This window comes from Labrus bergylta, chromosome 5 (assembly GCF_963930695.1).
Source record: "Labrus bergylta chromosome 5, fLabBer1.1, whole genome shotgun sequence".
Taxonomy (NCBI): domain Eukaryota; kingdom Metazoa; phylum Chordata; class Actinopteri; order Labriformes; family Labridae; genus Labrus; species Labrus bergylta.
Window position 1 is genome coordinate 3,952,713 of NC_089199.1, and position 18,378 is coordinate 3,971,090.

Here is an 18,378-nt window from a genome sequence, read left to right on the forward strand (position 1 = left end):
GTCTGAAAAAAGACCTCTTTGAATCAATCACTTGGTGTATTAGTCACAGTTTGCTTCTTTGTGCTTTTTGTAAGATGAGTGTGAAAAAGAAAAAAGCATGACTAAGTAGCAGAGTGTTTTTTTTCTCTGTTAGCTGCCTGGTCAGTCAGATCAAAGCAGGATTCTGAATGATCAACTTTGAGTGTTAGCAAGAGAGAAAATCAGACGGATGAAAAGAGAGGGGTGGCAAAGGGTTTAAGAGAAAGCCCCTAGACAGAGTGTCGAAACAAAGATGTCGGCGGGTTAACAGAAGGAGAAAGGAGAGATGAATGGGAGATGACAGGGTCGAGTGGCAGAGGGGCAGCAGAGAGGCTGTGGGGCCTGTAGTAAGACAGTTAGAGTGGCTGCTTCAGACGGCCGAAAGTATGTCACATCAGAGCTAATGCACAAGGCTAGTGTTTTATGAGCCAAAATGAAGGGTTTAGCTATTTCACTGGAAAAGCAGGCCTGCAGTCAAACTGTGCTGTAAGGGTCTCTCATCACTAAACGCTGCTCAGTCAGAAGAGAGGGGGTTTGTCCTCGGATGACCCTAAAAGCAGCAGAGTTTGAAAAGGACCCAAATTCAGAAGACAAATACAAGATATGTGCACTTTCCAGGATCAATACAGTATTAGCAGAGAGAGTTATTGATTCCCTGTTACTTAAAAAGAATCCTTTTGCAGCGTATCGCCCTTCACTTAAAGGTACCATGTAGACTTCAAAAACAGATCCCCATCAAAACACATTGAAAAGGCTTTTTTCCTCTGAACACCATCATGGTGAATGGCTTTCCTACCGCGTAAAACACAAGCAAAGCCTTCATCCACAATTTTATTAATTACAAACTTAACCAAGAAAAAAAAAAACTGAGATATTAAAATGATTCAATTGAGACAGAAAGTACCACAAACATATCTTAGAGTTGGCAATTATCAAAATGTATTGCAATGTAGCTAACTGAAAAAAAACTAAATGAGCTTGTATAAACACTTACTAGCTCTGTGTTTAAAATGGATATTGGGGTTTTGTTGATACATCAGGCATAACAGTGCATTCAACCCCTGGTTGTGAGATATTTACTGAATTAAATCATAAAACTGGTTCATACATATGTCACAACACCACAGGTAACTGAACCCAAAAGCACGACTCACAACGCAGTCTTTGATGGGGGGAAAAAACAGTCTTTACTCTTGAAGAAGATACAATCCAAAAAAGTGATCAAAGTGGAAACAAAAGGCTTGAACGCTTCTCACAGGGGTCGAAGACGAACTGGCACAGAAGGAAGGGAAGCTACAGACTAAATAGTAGGGTGAGGGGGAAGACAACGAGATGCAGCTGGGAACAATCAGGGCGGGGCAGACAATCACACAGGTGGGAAACACATGAGGGCGGGAAGTGACGGATCTGAAACGAGAGGAGAAATTAGTGACCAAAAACAGAAAATAAAACAAGATAGAAATAAAAACAACCTAAGACACTGAGCTGGACATGACAACATAATTGATTGAACCCAAACTAAAAAGCCTTGGCATTTTGCAAATAAGCTCCATAAACATGGTAAAACTAGGATGAATACAGGAGATGCTTTTGAAAAGTGGAGAGAGGTTAGAAATCAGAAACGTTTCAAGGCGGACGCTGAGCTGGATAAACACTGAAGCTTCCATGTCAGTGAAATGGCAACCTGTGTGCACATCAAATCTAGGAAGGACGGGCAGGGGGGACAGCTCTTTTTAATGTTTTGAATTTGGACTGTAGTACCCATTTTAAATGATAAAAGTCAGAGTTACATATTTCCCCCATTTAACATTATTGTGAGTTTTCGCAGCATCAACATTATGTACCTCGATTACAAATTGGTTCGTCAATAATATCCAAATGACCAAAGAATGTCAGTAAGTCATGTACCAATCTCTTCTTATTCTTAACCATACAAACAAACTATAAAACAACAGAAAAAAGAAAAGCATAAAGTGGACTCTACAGACTCCTCTTTTTGAGAGTACTTCCCTGATCAACACAAAATTCAATGAATTAAAGGGATACTTCACCCGTTGAAACATGAATCTGTATTGACATTGGGTCATATATAGAAATGTGAAATACATTTTGAAGTTGGTGCCTTCTTAGCCGAGAAAAGGCAGAAAGTGTATTTTTGGCTCATGTGCATGAAAGACACCAAATCCCAGAATGCAAAGCACCGCAGGCCACTCCCTTGTATCTCGGCTGCGGCGGCGAGCAGCGGCGAGCAGCGGCGAGCAGCGGCGAGCGGCGGCCCCGGCTTTAAGTTAAGTATCGATTCTGGGAGTGAGTTCCCACCCACTGATCTGTGATTGGTCTGTAGCTTCAGTGGTCGAAAATATGAGGAACTAGCGTTGTAGTTTCACCCCGCTAACCGCAACAGCTTTCAGTGACGCAAAATGAAGATCTTTGCGTCACTGGAAGCTCCTTTTCAGATTCAGAAATACAAAGATTTCACATCTCAGGGGAAAATGAGGGCGGGATGCACGAACATTCAAAAATACTACCAGGTTTCTAATGATACAAAGCTTAAAGCAAATGGGTGAAGTATCCCTTTAAGTATTTAAAACAAAATGAATGTGTCTAAAAAGGAATCGTATTTAGTGAATAAAAAAGACAGAAACTAGCTTTAAGAAGATCTTCAGTAGGAACCTGAAGCACAAAGTTGGTGCAAAGTTTAGTTGGTTTGAGAACCCGAGTGCTCGTTTAGGACTTCAGGCTTCAAGATAACAAAAATAACAGATCCAAGCAGTAGCTGGTACCCTTTAATATTATCAATCAACGTCACTGGATCCAACTTGACTGATGGCAGGATGCTGGTTTGGATAAATCGATACAGTGAATAAAGTGTTCTCATCATTTCTACCTGTGTTAATATCAAAGCAGTGTATGCATCTCTCTTGTGCGATAAAGAGAATGTCAGTCTCCTCACAAAAATAGTGATGGTAAAAAAGTATGAGGCTCCTGTGGGGTGTTGGCATTTTTTGAGCTAAATTACAAGATACAATTGTGAATGATTAAACTAAGGGGTTTCAATGTGCCAACAACATAATTATTTCTACTGGCACCTGAGCAGTGCTTATTCGGAGTTCAATGCAACTGACAATAGCAGAAATATCATGTTGGCAAACCAGCGCCTCCTTTTCAGAAAGTTAATAACTCTGAAATGTGTTCATAAAAGTACTCAAATACTTAAAAATCCCCAACGGGTTGAAAGCAACAAAAGCCTGCACCGTTTAAAATCAGTGTAGTGAACATTGTGTCACTGGACCTCTAGTGGTCCAACACTTCACAGGAGCACCTTTAATGTAAATCACAGTGAAAGTCCACTTCTTTATATTTTTTTAAGATGTTGATGTTTTTTTACTTTATGCTGTTTTTAAATATCACTCTGTGAAAATAAGCCTCATTACTGCTCCACTCTCATGAATACAACACACACATTCAGTTATGGCTGCAGGCTCCATGCAAATGATGCTTCAGGCACCACTTTGTGTCCCAACAGATACATCGTTGTGTTTGCTTTTAATGAGAACTTCTCACAAATAAACAGAGAGCTTTAATATAATTTCTCGAAGAGATCTGAACCAAAAACACATATTCAGATCCTTAAAAAGACATTCAGGAGTAATTGGTACCCTTTAAACAATTTACACGCATGCAAAGTTATCAGAATGAAAACACAAACATGGATAACAAAAAGGCTAATGAAACGTAAACCTGAACCTCACAGTGATGCTAGGGCTGTATGAGGTCACATATTTAGCCTGCATAAGAGCCTTAAAAGCCCCACCAGAGGATTCACATATTCTCTAATCAATCTGAGTTCAAGCTGCGGTCACTAAAGGTCACCGATCATTCAGGGATTGGTGGCTCCAATCCAATAAGCATCCAGTTATCGTCACTGCAGTTCACCATGTGGAGATAACAAAAAATAGACCTCTTTCTATTGAGTAGAATTAAAAAACAAAACAAAAGGTCAACTGGGTCAGACACCCTGATAAGCTTGTTTGGACTCAGTAAAAATCATCATACAGCGAGTAACAATAACAACTCAATTTAAAAAGAGTATCCTTGACATTTTGGATTGTTAAGGGCTCATTGCAGCTCAACTCATTTACAGCTGTTTTGTAGTAAATCACAATTTTAATTTTAATTTTTTAATTTGCCCAAGGCATTCATGCTTGTTTGTACTTAATTAAGATGATGTATACGATCTGCTTAATAATTGATTATTGATGTTACAATAGAGGGCTGTTCAGGAGCCACATTCAATCTGCTACTCATTAAATCTATACAGTTTGGTATATGAAGAGAACAGAAAACTTCCAAGTCCAATGGATGAATAAAAGTCAATATAAAAAGCTTTTCATGCCATTTAATAGAATTTCTCTTACCCAGTAATAATGATTCACCTTTTTCTAAAATACAAATGAAGCCTCACTTCCTCTCTAGTCTTCTTCTTTGATGTAATCTGACGAGTGTTTTGGCCAGATTGGGTAGAAGATTTATGATTGCCCAGTCAACTTCAGCAACCCTGAATCAAACTGATCAGTGAAGTCATCCAGGTGTGAACAGACCAGAAAGAGGACTACACATAGATTCTGAGAACAGCTTTTAAATAGCAGAGGATTTATGTGACACTGCAGAATGTATAAGTGAATCACAGTTGTCCTTCCTCAGGGAATGAATGGTTTGATCTTTCTGTGTGTCACCCTGACATTTGTCACTAGAAATAGTCTTTTGCGTCACACCAGGCTGCAGTGGATGTATCCTATGATATTTAACGACAGCAGCATCATGTGTGCTGTCTCTTGGATGTTTTGCTGCTAAAATGCTCTGATGTATCACCATGAAATGTTTCTATTTTTAAAGTGTTTTTGGAGACACCAGCTTCTCTTAGTAAAGTTTGTTCGCAGCATTCTGTTTGTCCTCAGGGTATGAATGCATTTAAATCAACAAACAAAAAGAGGGCTATTGGTTGTAACAAAAAAAAACTGTAAGTGAATTACATCTGAAAGTCATATTATGTAAGTGGAAAAAACCCTTCCTGCTGATTAATTGTATTGTATCGTAGAGTTTTACAGCCTCAGGAAGCATTTTCCTAATCTAATCTTTAGCTTGTAATTAAAACACTTTATCTCACGATGTGCCCGTTTGCCTATCTCACAAAAGCTAATTGATTTCATAATAACAGAAAAAGTTTTCCAGATAATAAGCAGTTTTGAAGAGAATGACACATATTAGGAAAGTGCTGTAATTATGTTCAGTTTTACAAATCAGTCAGAGCTTTATGGAAGACTTTTTTTTTTCTGCATTACATGTTCATTGTAGGATCAATGTGTGCAGTTTGTTGTGTTTGTTGAAGCTGACTTCTGTCTGTGTTTGTGTTACAGGATTTCTTCCTCTTGGAGCCGGCTGTTTTCTGACCTTAAGAAGAAAACTCCTCAGCCGTCCAATAAGGTACAGTACATGTGGACTTTTTCCTCCCACCCCCAGGACTGTGATGTATTCTTTAATGCCTTTGTTAACTTTTTCCACCCGGTTGTTGAAGGGGGCTGGAAACACCGGGCTAATGAGACAGTGGCCTGCTTGATGTCTTGCTGGATATAAAGATGCGGCTGAACCTCCAGGAGGATCAGCTAATGGGCTGCAGAAAGACAGCATGCCTTGACCTTGTCTGGCAGATCCTCAAGGCGGATAGTCCGAACGCAGCTGTCAAAGTGAAAAAGTCTGAAGCTGTGGGAGGAAGAACTTGTCCTTTGTGTGGATAATAAATCTGAGGGTTTTTGTTTTGCTGAGGCCAAAAACTGATCAGAATAGAAATGTCGTTGTTTTCTGATGGTTAATAGTTTGAATGTAGCAGTTGGCCATTGTTGTGTCATTTCATGGATAAAAGGGCATGTTTTGTCACGCAGATGCACGCACAGTGTTGCCCACAGAGCACTGATGGAACATGGCCGCCATGCTCTGCACTGTGAGTGTCCTCTGTGGGCTTCCCTGAGGTACAACAGTGGGTTCTTTGATTTCACACTGGATTAATTTCACTCTGAGCTAAACCTTCCCCTGATACCATCCATAGGAGCAAACTGCTGCTTATGTTGAGGATTAGAAAACCCTCGCAAAAGAGCAGGCTTAACAGATGCAAGCAAAAAAAAATCCCTTAAATTCTGTCTTCCCTTGAGAAAAGGGAAGTTATGTGATAAACAAGGGGAACAAGAGATAGGAGGAGCTGTGACTTTGTACCTTGTTACTAAAAATTATAAAGTGACACCCAAAGTACCTCCTTGATTTTTGTGTTCAAAGAAATAGATCAATACTCTTTCTGCAGGTGTGACATTAGTGATTTTTTGCTCCACTGAGCAGCTCGGAGCTCTTACAAAACAGTGATCCATTCATCAATCCAGAGTCGACTTAAAACCTTAAAGTGAGAAATGTCGAAAGTCAACCTTTTCTTAGCATTCTGGGATATTGATTGGATCAATATCAACTTAAAGAAAGGTGGCTTGTAGAAATCAATCAATCATGGACAAGTATCTGAGCACTTTTAGGTACTGTGTCCACCAACCCCAATGTTTGCACCCGTTTTCAAGGCAATGCAGTTCATGTTTTCTGCTCTCAGCATCCTAACCTCTAAAAACACCGACAGTATAAGCTGTGTTTTGTCACGGAAACTTTAGGTACACTTATTAATGTAATTTCTCCATCTCAACCAATCAAAATCAAGAAGGGGCAGGACGTCTGATGCAGTGTTTCCCATACATTGATAATCCATGGCGGGCCGCCACATTATTGACAAGGACCGCCACTCATTAATTTCTTGTATTCATAAAATTGCTGTGTGCACGAGAGAGAGAGAGAGAGAGAGAGAGAGAGAGAGAGAGAGAGAGAGAGAGAGAGAGAGAGAGAGAGAGAGAGAGAGAGAGAGAGAGAGAGAGAGAGAGAGAGAGTGCTATGAGCGCATTTGATGTAGCTGCAGCTACTTCTCCCTGCTCCTGGAGCATCGCGACCCGGGCACGCTGAGCTACACCAATATTACATTGCTGCACAAACGTGCAACCACACACTGGAGCGCCAGCCACCATGCGCACCTTTTTACTTTTAAGAAAGTAAAAAGTTGATCCGTATGGACCATAGACTGTACATATCAGGGATGGGCCGAGTCGGGAACACACGTGATCCGGTCAAACGGTGTCTACAGCTAACTTCACAATAGCAACCGTTATCTCACAGCCTGCTAAAATAATGTAGAGGGAAAAAACATATTTGATATAAATACAAAAGTAATATTAAAATTACCTCTAAATCTGTTAGCCATTTGGTGGCAGTGTGGCTGGAACTTTCTCTCCTTTCTGTTTTCATACTGTAGGGTGTCCAATCGCCACATGTTAGCCGGGACATCCAGTATTTTGAACTAGATTGATTTATTGCCCCATGTCCCTTATAGACACAACTTCTATAACTAGTGGACACTTTACTGACTCTAGATCAGTTCATCAGACACAGCCAATAGGCCAACATGATCATGTCCATCAAGTGACACCTGTTTTCCAATCACAGCCCCTCCCCCGTGCATCAGATAGCTAATACAGCCTCAAAAGTGCTAAAATAAGAGTTGTTCATGGATGGTGTGCTTCAGCTGCCTTGTGGCGCACAAGTGTTTTTAAAAAATACACATACACTGGCTAAAAGAAGAAAACGATTTTGCAGCAACAGCAAGCAAAAGAAAGCAAAGAAGATGTGGATCTATAGCTCGTTATGCCTTCTGGAAGTTTCAATAGGAGACAGAGGTGAGCCTAACATAGCATGTTGCTACAGAGATGCACACGAAGGCAGGCTATCAAAAGGTCTTTTGGTGCATTTCTGTGACAGAATCTTTCATGAAGTTGTCAAGGGCAGTAAAAAATAGCCATGACAAAGGGACCTCAGTGAGTCATGCCTCTCTTTTGGAAACCTTTTTTTGTTGCTATTCTTATTGAAAAGGCTCCAACCTGTGATTCATCTCATCATTTATGTTAAAGTCTGAGCTGTTGGAGGAGTCCAGGGACTGTCAGAGGTCTATAATGGGGTGACAAAGGGTCCCAAGTTAACAGTGTAATAATTGGTTTCCACTACAATAGCCTAAAGTTATCTTTAAGTGATGACACAATGGCAGAATGGGACTCTTTTGGTCAGGGTCTCATTCACTTTCTGTCATAGAAATATCTACAATCATTCTCAGATGGAGGTCTGTGGCATCATTTGTCAGTTGTGGGGTTCTTTTTCGGGGAACACAGGAGGTTTATTAATATAAACTAAAATAATTATAATACAGTATACAGCTGACCTGCGTATACACTACATTCATACATCATACCCACACCGCTGTGGCACCAAACAAAACATGTCCTGTGTCCTTATTTGCTACAGAAAAAGTTGGCAACCCTAGCGGCCCCTCTCTCAAGACTCAGAAAGCTGTTGTCCAGTTTAGATTCAGTATTGTACCGATGATAACTATTCTAACAAAATTAAAACAAACATAACAAGCCGTTGCAAGACCCTCTCAGTTAAATCTGCTAAGACAAAATTAACAAATGCCTTTCCTCTGAGTAATGCAACAAAACAAAAGTCTTTTGTTAACATACAAGGACACTTAAAGTGCCTCTCTGAGCACACTTCAGTGCTCTCAGAGGAGTTAAACCAGCATTATACTTGTTATTTACTGCTGTTAATATCGTGTTTTTATGTAAATGTTAGACAAATAAATAGCCTTGAGAAGTTACAGTTTAAAAAGGTGTATATTCTGAGTTCTGATTGTGAATTTGAAAATCATATGATTATAATCATTTAAACCTAACATGCTTATTATGCTGTCTTAAAGTAAGTGTGTGTATTTATCTTGGGTTGTTTATGTAAAGAATTTAAGTCTGCGGACCAAACAGTCAGGGCTAAAGGTGTGTTTGTAATTATGCAGGAGAAGCTTCTTTACTTAAGCTCTTAAAATATTAGTGCTTTTAAACTGAGGCGAGGTTACTGTCAACATGCACGCTTTATTAGTTTTCCTCTTCCGAGAAACTCCTGAACTTAGCTCTGACTACTGGGGGGCATTCACATCTCTAACAAGATGTCATTATAGTACATTTGGTGAATCTGTTCACAACTATTCATCCGTAAATGTCAGCGAGGCTGGCTGTCCCAAAAGCTCTGATCCCATTGGCATCATTCAGCCATCAACCAATTTCCTCTTTTATTCCCCTCCTGAGAGTCTATGTGGTGTGTTTTATTCAGGATAAATTTATCTTTTGCTTTGATATTGACTGTTCTGATTCAGTTTAAGCACACAACAAAAGGAATTCATTTGAACAGTTGATCACTCCGGGTAATGTTCAACAACAATTACCGGTGTTTATTGATTTACAATGTTAGTGATGAGGTCGGGCTGCCACTGTGATTCTGATCCAAAAAAAAAAAAAGCTAAATATCATAAAAATCATTATTTGCAATGCACATGATCACAAAATAATAGACCCAATCAATTAAAGACTGTTGCATTACTTAGACTGGAACTGGGAACTGCTAGTATTGGGATAAGTAGTACTCTGGCACAATAAAGCATATCTGTGTGCAGGCTGGTAACACTGATTTTTTTGCAGAACTGTCAGTACAGTGTTGTCGTAAAAACATATTTGACTCAATAGGGACAAGAATATTTTCAATACAATGTAAGAGTTTCTACAAAATTGCTCGTCTTATTCTAAAGAGCGGTTGATGAATCTTGCCTTTCTCTCATGTGAACTCTTTGTTTCTTTAATTGGTTCTAATAAAGTTTCAGCACAACTCCTCCTCAAGCAAGAAACTTTTATGAAACTTTTCTCTAGAGAAAACACCATGGACAAAACATTTAAAAAGTACTGACACCAGCTGGAGAAATGTTAATTATAAAATGCTATGCTTAATTTGAACTCAGAGTAATTTGGCCCTATCCTGGAACATTGAGTCATTTGATACCGACATGTTTCTGTGAAGGGTAGCAGGTGCTACATAAACTCTGTAACGGAGAGTTGATCCGTTTTAGAGAAGTAGGAACTCCAGGTAGAAGAACCTCACCCTAGAAGGACACTTTCACTTACTTGTGCAGATCAGAATACAGTTAAAGTACCTACAAATACACTGCTGGTGTGGTATTGTGTAGAAGCTGCCTCAGAACAACAATGATGTGTATTACCATATTTGAATACAACCATAAAAGGCTTATTCATTTCATACTTCTGACATGCTCTCTGTGTGTGTGTGTGTGTGTGTGTGTGTGTATGTGTGTGTGTGTGTGTGTGTGTGTGTGTGTACACTGTGTCCAGTTTGTGTAGGCATTGCATTAACATGGTTAATCCCCTGCATGGCTTATTGGATCCAAATCCCGACCAAAGCTTTAAAGCTCCTGCCTTTTCATTTCTGTCTCTTTCTGAGTATGTTTTTGTTTGTGTGTGTGTGTGTGTGTGTGTGTGTGTGTGTGTGTGTGTGTGTGTTTAACCTTTCTTTCCATCAGTAGGTGATGCAAACCACAGTGCTACTGTATTGTATCTTCTGTGTATTTTGCAAATCAGCTTGTAGTGTCACAACAGCTTCCCCTTCACACTTAAACTGCAGCCGATGTTTGCTTCATTCAGAATTCAACAAGTTGGCAGGTCCCAAAATGGTATTTTGGCCATTTATGTATATTTGATTCAAGTTATGAAATAGTCTGCAGTGGTTGGCACTTTCTCCTCACAGAAAAAAAGGTTCATGGTTCAAATCCCCCGTCAGTCCTTTCTGTGTGGAGTTTGTATGTTTTCATGAATGCGTGGGGTCCCTCAGGGTAAGCTGGCTTCTTCCCACAGTCCAAAAGACATGCTCACTAGGTTAAATACTCTAAATGATCCGTACTGTAGGAGGGAGGACTGTATGTCCTTACTCTATATGTCGGCCCTATGATTAACTGGAATCCTGTCCAGGGTGTACCCCACCTCTGGCCAGCAGGGATCAGCTCCAGCCCCCCTGCTACCTTGAATGGGACAAGCAGTAGAGATAACGGCTGGATTGATGGAGTTATGAATTGTACCATGATTTCTTGTGCAATGCCTACAAAACTCTACAGTCACTTCACACAACAGTGGCTTGGTGCTTAAAACAGGAACTGTATGATTCAACAACCTACACATTTACTTAAACAACATTTATGACAACTGTGCTTTAGTCAGAGTTCAATTTAAGGGCAGTTTGACTTGGAAGTGTTGATTCATATAAAAGAGCTGTTGGTTGTATATTTTTTTTAAAAAGGCCTGTCAAAAGCAGCTCTCCGATCCTTTGTTTCCTGGATTCTGAATAATAATTTGCATGTTTGGGAGATGTCAAGCTGTCATGTCAGTTTAACAATGACATTAATATTCTGTTTGGAGGCTGCCCCACATGAATTATACATTAATGTGTTATTTGTTTGGAGACGACGCTGCCTACTTTGTGAATTTCAAACTGATTAATGTATTTATATCAGAATAAATGTTAATGTAGTGTATAAATGAACACCCTAAAGATGAACATACTAGACTGAGATTTCAGCTTCCTTAAGTTTTTATGTGATGTAAAGTATAATTCCTGGACAAGACACACACACTCTTTCCTTTTTTATGATCTTCATCAAAAAGATTTCTGTGTTTTTCTTGCTTACATGTCATCTCCCTTTTGGACTTCTCGCCTTATTTATCGCATTAGGCCATACTTTCAAACACAAGCAATCAATATAAAATATAGATACTGAAAAACACATTAAGGACTGGCATTTTTTAGTCTTTCAATGCATTTTTTGACTTTCCAATCTTCTTAGCAAGAAAGCCCCATGCATACACATTTCCAAGATTTAAAAATGTGCTTCAGAAAGCTCCTCTTAGTCTAACCCAAAGAAAGCTGTTTGAAGAAAGCTAAGTTGTTAGTAATTCACTCATCCATAAATCCACAGCTTCTCACACAACCATCCATGGCTTGTCTATGAAGGACGTGATAAGAATAGAAAGACACTGAACTCTGCAAGGGACTATTTTCTGCTCCTCTACTGTGTTGAACAGTGAAAATTAAACATTTAGTTCTGTTCCGTTCCTCCGTCTTTTTTATTATAAATGTCGCACTTGGAACGTGTTTCTCAGACAAAATGAATATGGGTCTAAACGTGCCTATAATTAACATGTGGATTCTATTTTAATAACCTTGTGACCAATTACTGCAGGTCTTCAATATCCAGAAACACACCATGCAACTTCATTAATGTGACAGAGACAGATGATTTAATTTCTCACACATGAGCTCATTCCAGATAATATTTAAAGAGAGAAAGGATATTGTAACATTTACTGTAGCTGAGAGGTAATTGAGAAAAGGGCCTTATAACATATCTAGTTCCACTGCGGGCCTATAGCACACTATACTGGATTGTATGTCATTATTTTCATAATTCAAAAATAATTAAATCCAGAGCACATGTCCAATATTTATTGTTGTGAAAATATATCTGTAAATATGTTTATTTCATGCATGCAAGTGTTAAATCAAATTCTGCAAGTTACATGGGCACAATCTTGAAATAATTTCAAGGTCCCTGATGAAGTTCTTATGTGAAGGTCATTTTCTCACTCAGGTAATTTATTTATAAGTTCGGCCTAATCTGCCACAGTTGGTGACTTTTATGGATGTTCCCACAATATGCCTGTGCTACCTGTTGCTTTGAGCATGGTCACGGAAGATAAGTTATATTACACATTGAAATGTATTCTTATGCGTTAACAGCTGTTGCAACTGCCCTTTAAGATGCCCTCAGCACCGTAATTGAAATCTGCATCACATGCACTTGAATCCTAATGAAGGTTGTGCGTTACTGCGAGTGTTTTTCACCGACATGTGTTGCTGCTTTTGTGTTGACACCTGACTCACCCCAACATGCATAATTCAACAAGCTGTGTGTGTTTTGCGGCTCGTAATGACAGAAAGTTGTAGAGGAAAATACTGAGACTTTACATCTGAGAAAAAAAAAGAGACAAGAACTCTATCATAGTCATTTTCACTGACTGTTTCCTCTCTGAGCCTCTCCGTGTGACGTCTCATCCCTACAAACTCTTTTCTCCCTTCTTTAGAGCGATAAATACTGGCCCCTGTCTTTCTTCTCTTTATATCTACAGACTGCTCTGTATTTCCTCCTCCAATCTGCAGGGCCATCTGCTCCCCCGTCCTCGTGTCTGACTGCAGTATCTTTGCTCTCTGAATCCATTTGACAAGATTATAGAGTGAACCTCAGACAGATATAAGCTGCTCATTTTGATAGGGATCTGTGGGAGGAGATAAGTTCAATGCTGGGCATGAGCAGATGAGCTGGCTTTTGAGCTGAACAATGACAAACCACCTGGTCAATTGACAGGGTCATGGACAAAACAATAACAATAATAATAATGTTTGACCTACATTAAGCTCAAGATTGCTCTGAGAGAAAAAATGCCTTGTCGTTCTGATTTGACATCAGAATTTTAAAATGTGATCCCTATTTATCTTCTTCTATCAGACCAGGTCACAGACACGTTGAAAACACCCAGCTGGCTGGATGAACGTCACTGTCCTAAACTGTAGTGAGATTAACATTGTGCCAGGTGGAATCCCAGAGAAAAAGGCTAACTGGTATGACATCTGCTGGAGTTTGTGAAATGAACAGTGGAGAACATGTGGGTAGTAAAGACATGAATCTAGTGTGAAGTTATGTTGTCTGAAGCATCACAGAATGAAATATCTCTCTGGCGTAACATTTTTACTTTAGTGTGCACTGTTTTCTCTACAACTGTTTTTCGAAAAATCAACAGAGCTCTGATCAGAAACAGTATGGATAACCAATTAGCCAGCTAATAAATTAGCCCTGGCTCAAACAGCAGTTCATAAACCAATGAGTACATCACAGTTGCTTTTTCTACTTTCTATATGCAGGTTGGAAGCACATCATCAAGGGAGTATTGATTTAGGCTTTTGTATTCACCGTAGTGACCTGATGCAAGGAGTCCTAATTCTTGTACAATTTACTAATCATTACTCATACATTTTTTTAAATGGGGTTTGAAATCACTGAGACAAGTCTCCTTTATGTATTTTGAGTACTGTTCTGACACAACTAACAGTCAATATGTGCAGACACTGTTGTGCCATATCAGTCATGTTCTAACTGAAATATCTGATTTGTGTGATTTTCCATCACACACCGTCTGTTGCCTTATCGCTTTTTGTAAAACAAATGTGGGAAAGCATCACTCAATATAAGGGGGTTTGAACAAATGACTGCCTGTCTGACCTGAACTTCACTCCTTTTTTATTGCTAACAATAACCAGTGTTAACAGACAGACTGGTTAATCTATTGAGAGTCATTTATGTGTCTGTGTTATAATTTCAATCTTACCTGGGGTTGATTTAAATAGCTCTCATTTAAGGAAAATAGATGAATCACAGTTGAACATACTGCTAGACATACATGGTGTGAATGTGTTATTTACTTTTCCACAAGCCTACATTTTATTTGGCTCATTGTTTACTTGCCCAATTATGGTTACTACCCTTCCAGACACACTCTGCTCGTTAATTTCCTTACACACATCTCTTAACCTGCTTTAACCCTCCACCTGCTTTTTTTCAGCAAACCCAATTTATCTTTTGTGCTAATTAACAAGGCTGGCCTCAATTAAAGGAGTAAGTGGACCATATGGAAAACCAAACTGAGATAGCTTCCTTGTTATCCTCATGTGAAGGCCAATTATGCTTAGGTAAGCTCTGTTTCTGCTCTAACAAAAGTTAGTTACTATGATAAGATTTGGTTTGCAAAAGAAAAGGAAAAAGGATCCTTGTTGTGTAGAGGAAGTATTTTCTGTAAACAGGAGAACCTTGAAATTCCTTTCAAGAGAATTGAAAAGTTACGTGACAATGTAGGCTTTACACATTTTACCAATAGCTCTCAGCAACATTGACGTACAACTTTAAGACACAAATCTTCACTACTAGCAATATGTGAAATAAAAGGCCTTTGCCAATTATACAGCAATAAAATACACATCGCCAACGCTAAAACTCAACTGAAAATGTCAAGAGTTTATTATTAGTTTTCATTAAATCCATTTAGTTTATTACTCACATACTATACTGACATTCCCATTCTGCCAGACCCTGGGCAAACAATAACATAGTTGTTTTAAACATATTGCTAAATGATATTTCAGAAGAAAAAAAAGTTGATGATCCATCCTGCAATTAAGGTGTACAATATTTCATGGGGCACAATATAAGTGTGTGCCCCATCACTGTCACTCTGAGTGTAAGACCAGTGAGCTATCCAGCAAAAACTGGCTTGTAAACTAGCCTACCCCTTAAGTTCTCCTTTTGTAGTTTGTCGTCATTTCACCTGAAGACAAGTGAAGTTGTTGCATATTACAAACCAGCAATAACTTTAAACCTGCCCTGCTTAAGCAAGCTAACAGATACAGAGCGTTGTCATATAATCAAGTTATCGCTGTTTTTTTTCCTCTTCCAAACAGAAACAGAGGAAAATTAGCATTCAATTGTCGAACATTTAAGAAACATAAAGCACGCTTGTGAGTTTGCGTCATGATAATCACTTGTTGTGTTTACTCTGTTCAAGCTTCAAACGATCATAGTTTTACATAAAGAAAGGGTTGTTATACTAAAACCAGGACTCTGACGAGTGTTGAGCTCAACATTACACTGACCAAAAACACACTTTTTCCCTAAATCCGTCACACAGATGTTCAATTGGGGTATGTAACTGGCTTTTATATTAAGCAAACACCACATCTGTCAACTTTGACACAACTGTCATGTTTTTTCAGTCTTTTATTCCTGGAAAATTGCCGTGGTGTCAAATATAATTCTCATGTACATATTTCATAAATATCATTGAGTTTAATTGTAATGTTTATTCATGATGTAATGTATTATTACTTATTCACATAATTGTGTTACCACTAGACCCGTATTAGCTTGATAACTAGTGTTCCATAAAAGGATATGAAGGCAACAATGTTTGCTGAAAGCATTTAGCATGCTGTATATTCCACTAGTTCATAAAGATGAGCGAAATTACCGATGTTAGACTGGCAAAAGACTAGAATGATGAAAAAGACAACTATGGCCTGAAGGCCGTGGAGGCTTTTTCTTGGTATTTCCAGTTCATTAATATGTTAATGTCCTGGAGTTTCAGTTGCCTACCATGCATGACATCCCATGATGCACTGGGCTGTGTTGCTTTTTGTAAATTGCAGCATTCCTTTGGACAAGGATGTGGATGACAATCATTATTTGATATTCAACGAGAGACCCTGATCGATGAATATCATGTAGCATACTTTTATGCGCTATATATAATTCTCTAACCTTAGATGTGTATCAACAATGACAGAGCTTTAAAGCTCCGAGCGATATCAGTTTCCTTGAAAACTAACAGCAGGCTGCTCTCTTTCTCAGCCCTTCAGGGAGGTGCAGGTTTTTACAGGCTTTCCTTCTTTTTAACGAGGAGATAGGGACTGTGCAGCTAATAGGCTTTGTTCTATGGCAGTAATTGAGAGGTGGGAAATATACCACACTATATTAATGCTCTGGTCCTGAAGATTAGAATAAAGGAACTTTGCAGTGATTAGCACTGTAAAGTGACAGCCCCCAGATGTTAGCAGGTATGGCGCTCATTAGCACTCCCAGGAGACAAAGACGTTAAGAATAAAAGTCCAATAGAGAGACAGGAGCTTGAAGGTTAGACATGGTCATTGGGAAGTATAGGCGTACACTGTAAATGGGAGGTTATCTTTTGTACTTTTTCTGCAAAAAAAAAAAAAAGAAGCTTTATACAGCGCCAAATCACAACAAAAGTTATGTCATGAAAACGTTACAAATAGAGCAGGTGTAGATCAAACTAGCCTCAACCGAAAAAAAAACCTTGAGTTCCTTGGTGTTTAGACAAAGTCTTTCAGGATATCAACGTGGATATTTTGAGAAGTATAAAATATGTAGTACATGCTGATACAACAGCATGTTACAGTAATGTTCTCACGGTGTATTTTGCATCCCCACCAGTGTCAGACAGTGCAGAGTTTCCTCTGACTCCTCCTCAGTGAATACACACTGAAGACTTTCCCGGTCTAGTCTGATTATATAAGTTATTAAGATGTGTGCGAGATAAATCTTTAGGGAAGCATAAAGTATAATGAAACAATAAAGCCGTCGAATCAGCTTCATAAATACTAGCTTTGACATTAGCAACATTGTATTGCCTGTGACTCTTCAGCAGATACACTCAATAAGCCTGTCATGAGGTCGACAGGTACGCCTCTTTCTGATTCAAGGCCACACTTTATAATAAGGCTAACACACTCAAATGATAAACTGACCCCGGAGGAGGGGGCAAGCGAGGGGATGAATGAGATTAAGGCCACGTCAACTGGCCACAACTCAAGCTTTGGCATCATCAACACGTCACTGCAGGATGTCCACACGTCAAGCCATGTTCAAAGCTTTATTAAAACTGGGAGGAACATACAAGGAGCTTCTCTCTGTGGTTCTCTATCACACAAACATTAAACCACGCTGTCAGTACCTCGGGTCAATGGGTCATTTTACATTTTTACAGCTGCACTTGTTTCTCTTTTCTGCCAACTGATATCTCAACATCCCTCAGATTTGTAGCTTTCTTTGTCATTCTGTCCTCGTAAGTTGTCCTTCACTCTGATAGCCTTTCATCCAACTTTTGGTTAACCTCTGTTGTATCATTACGTCCCATCCCCTCAGTAAGCTACAGTAGTCATTGTGGACCCGTTAACATGGCGTGCAGGAGCCTTTCCAGAACAGTGACGTGTGGCTGTGTCTGGCTTAGGATTTAAAACCACCGGCTGTCTGCTCCAAATCTAGGATAGATGGTCAGATGGACGGAAATGCTAATGAAGTTAAGTATGATGGGGGTTTTTAATGTGTGTATGGCATGCTTTGTTTTGTTTTTCTATCTTTTTGAGCCAGAGTTGACCATGACCTCCAGTAGTCTGTTGCAATGGAGGAAGGGAGGAGGACATCTGCTGTTTGGAGGTGTGTGTGTGTGTGTGTGTGTGTGTGTGTGTGTGTGTGTGTGTGTGTGTGTGTGGATTGTGTGTAAGTTGAGCATCCCATCTGGCCAGGCAAAAAGACAGAACTGGAGCCTGAAGCCTGCAGTTACAGGGAATGTCGCACACTTCTGCAAAGATGCTCACATCTGTTTCTCTAAATACCAACACAGATGCAAACTATGAAAGAATTTGGATGTCTTCTACTACAGGTAT

General features: G+C 39.3%; 1 protein-coding gene across 4 annotated transcripts in view; it reads left to right on the forward strand.

The window, feature by feature from the left end:
• The window catches only part of dlgap4b (discs, large (Drosophila) homolog-associated protein 4b), a 113,667-nt gene that overhangs the window by 33,182 nt on the left and 62,107 nt on the right, over positions 1-18,378 (forward strand). For all 4 annotated transcript variants that reach the window (XM_020646883.3, XM_020646881.2, XM_065954582.1 and 1 more), the window contains exon 2: positions 5,436-5,502. The gene's annotated coding sequence lies outside the window, so the exon portion shown is untranslated. The remainder of the gene's footprint in view (positions 1-5,435; positions 5,503-18,378) is intronic.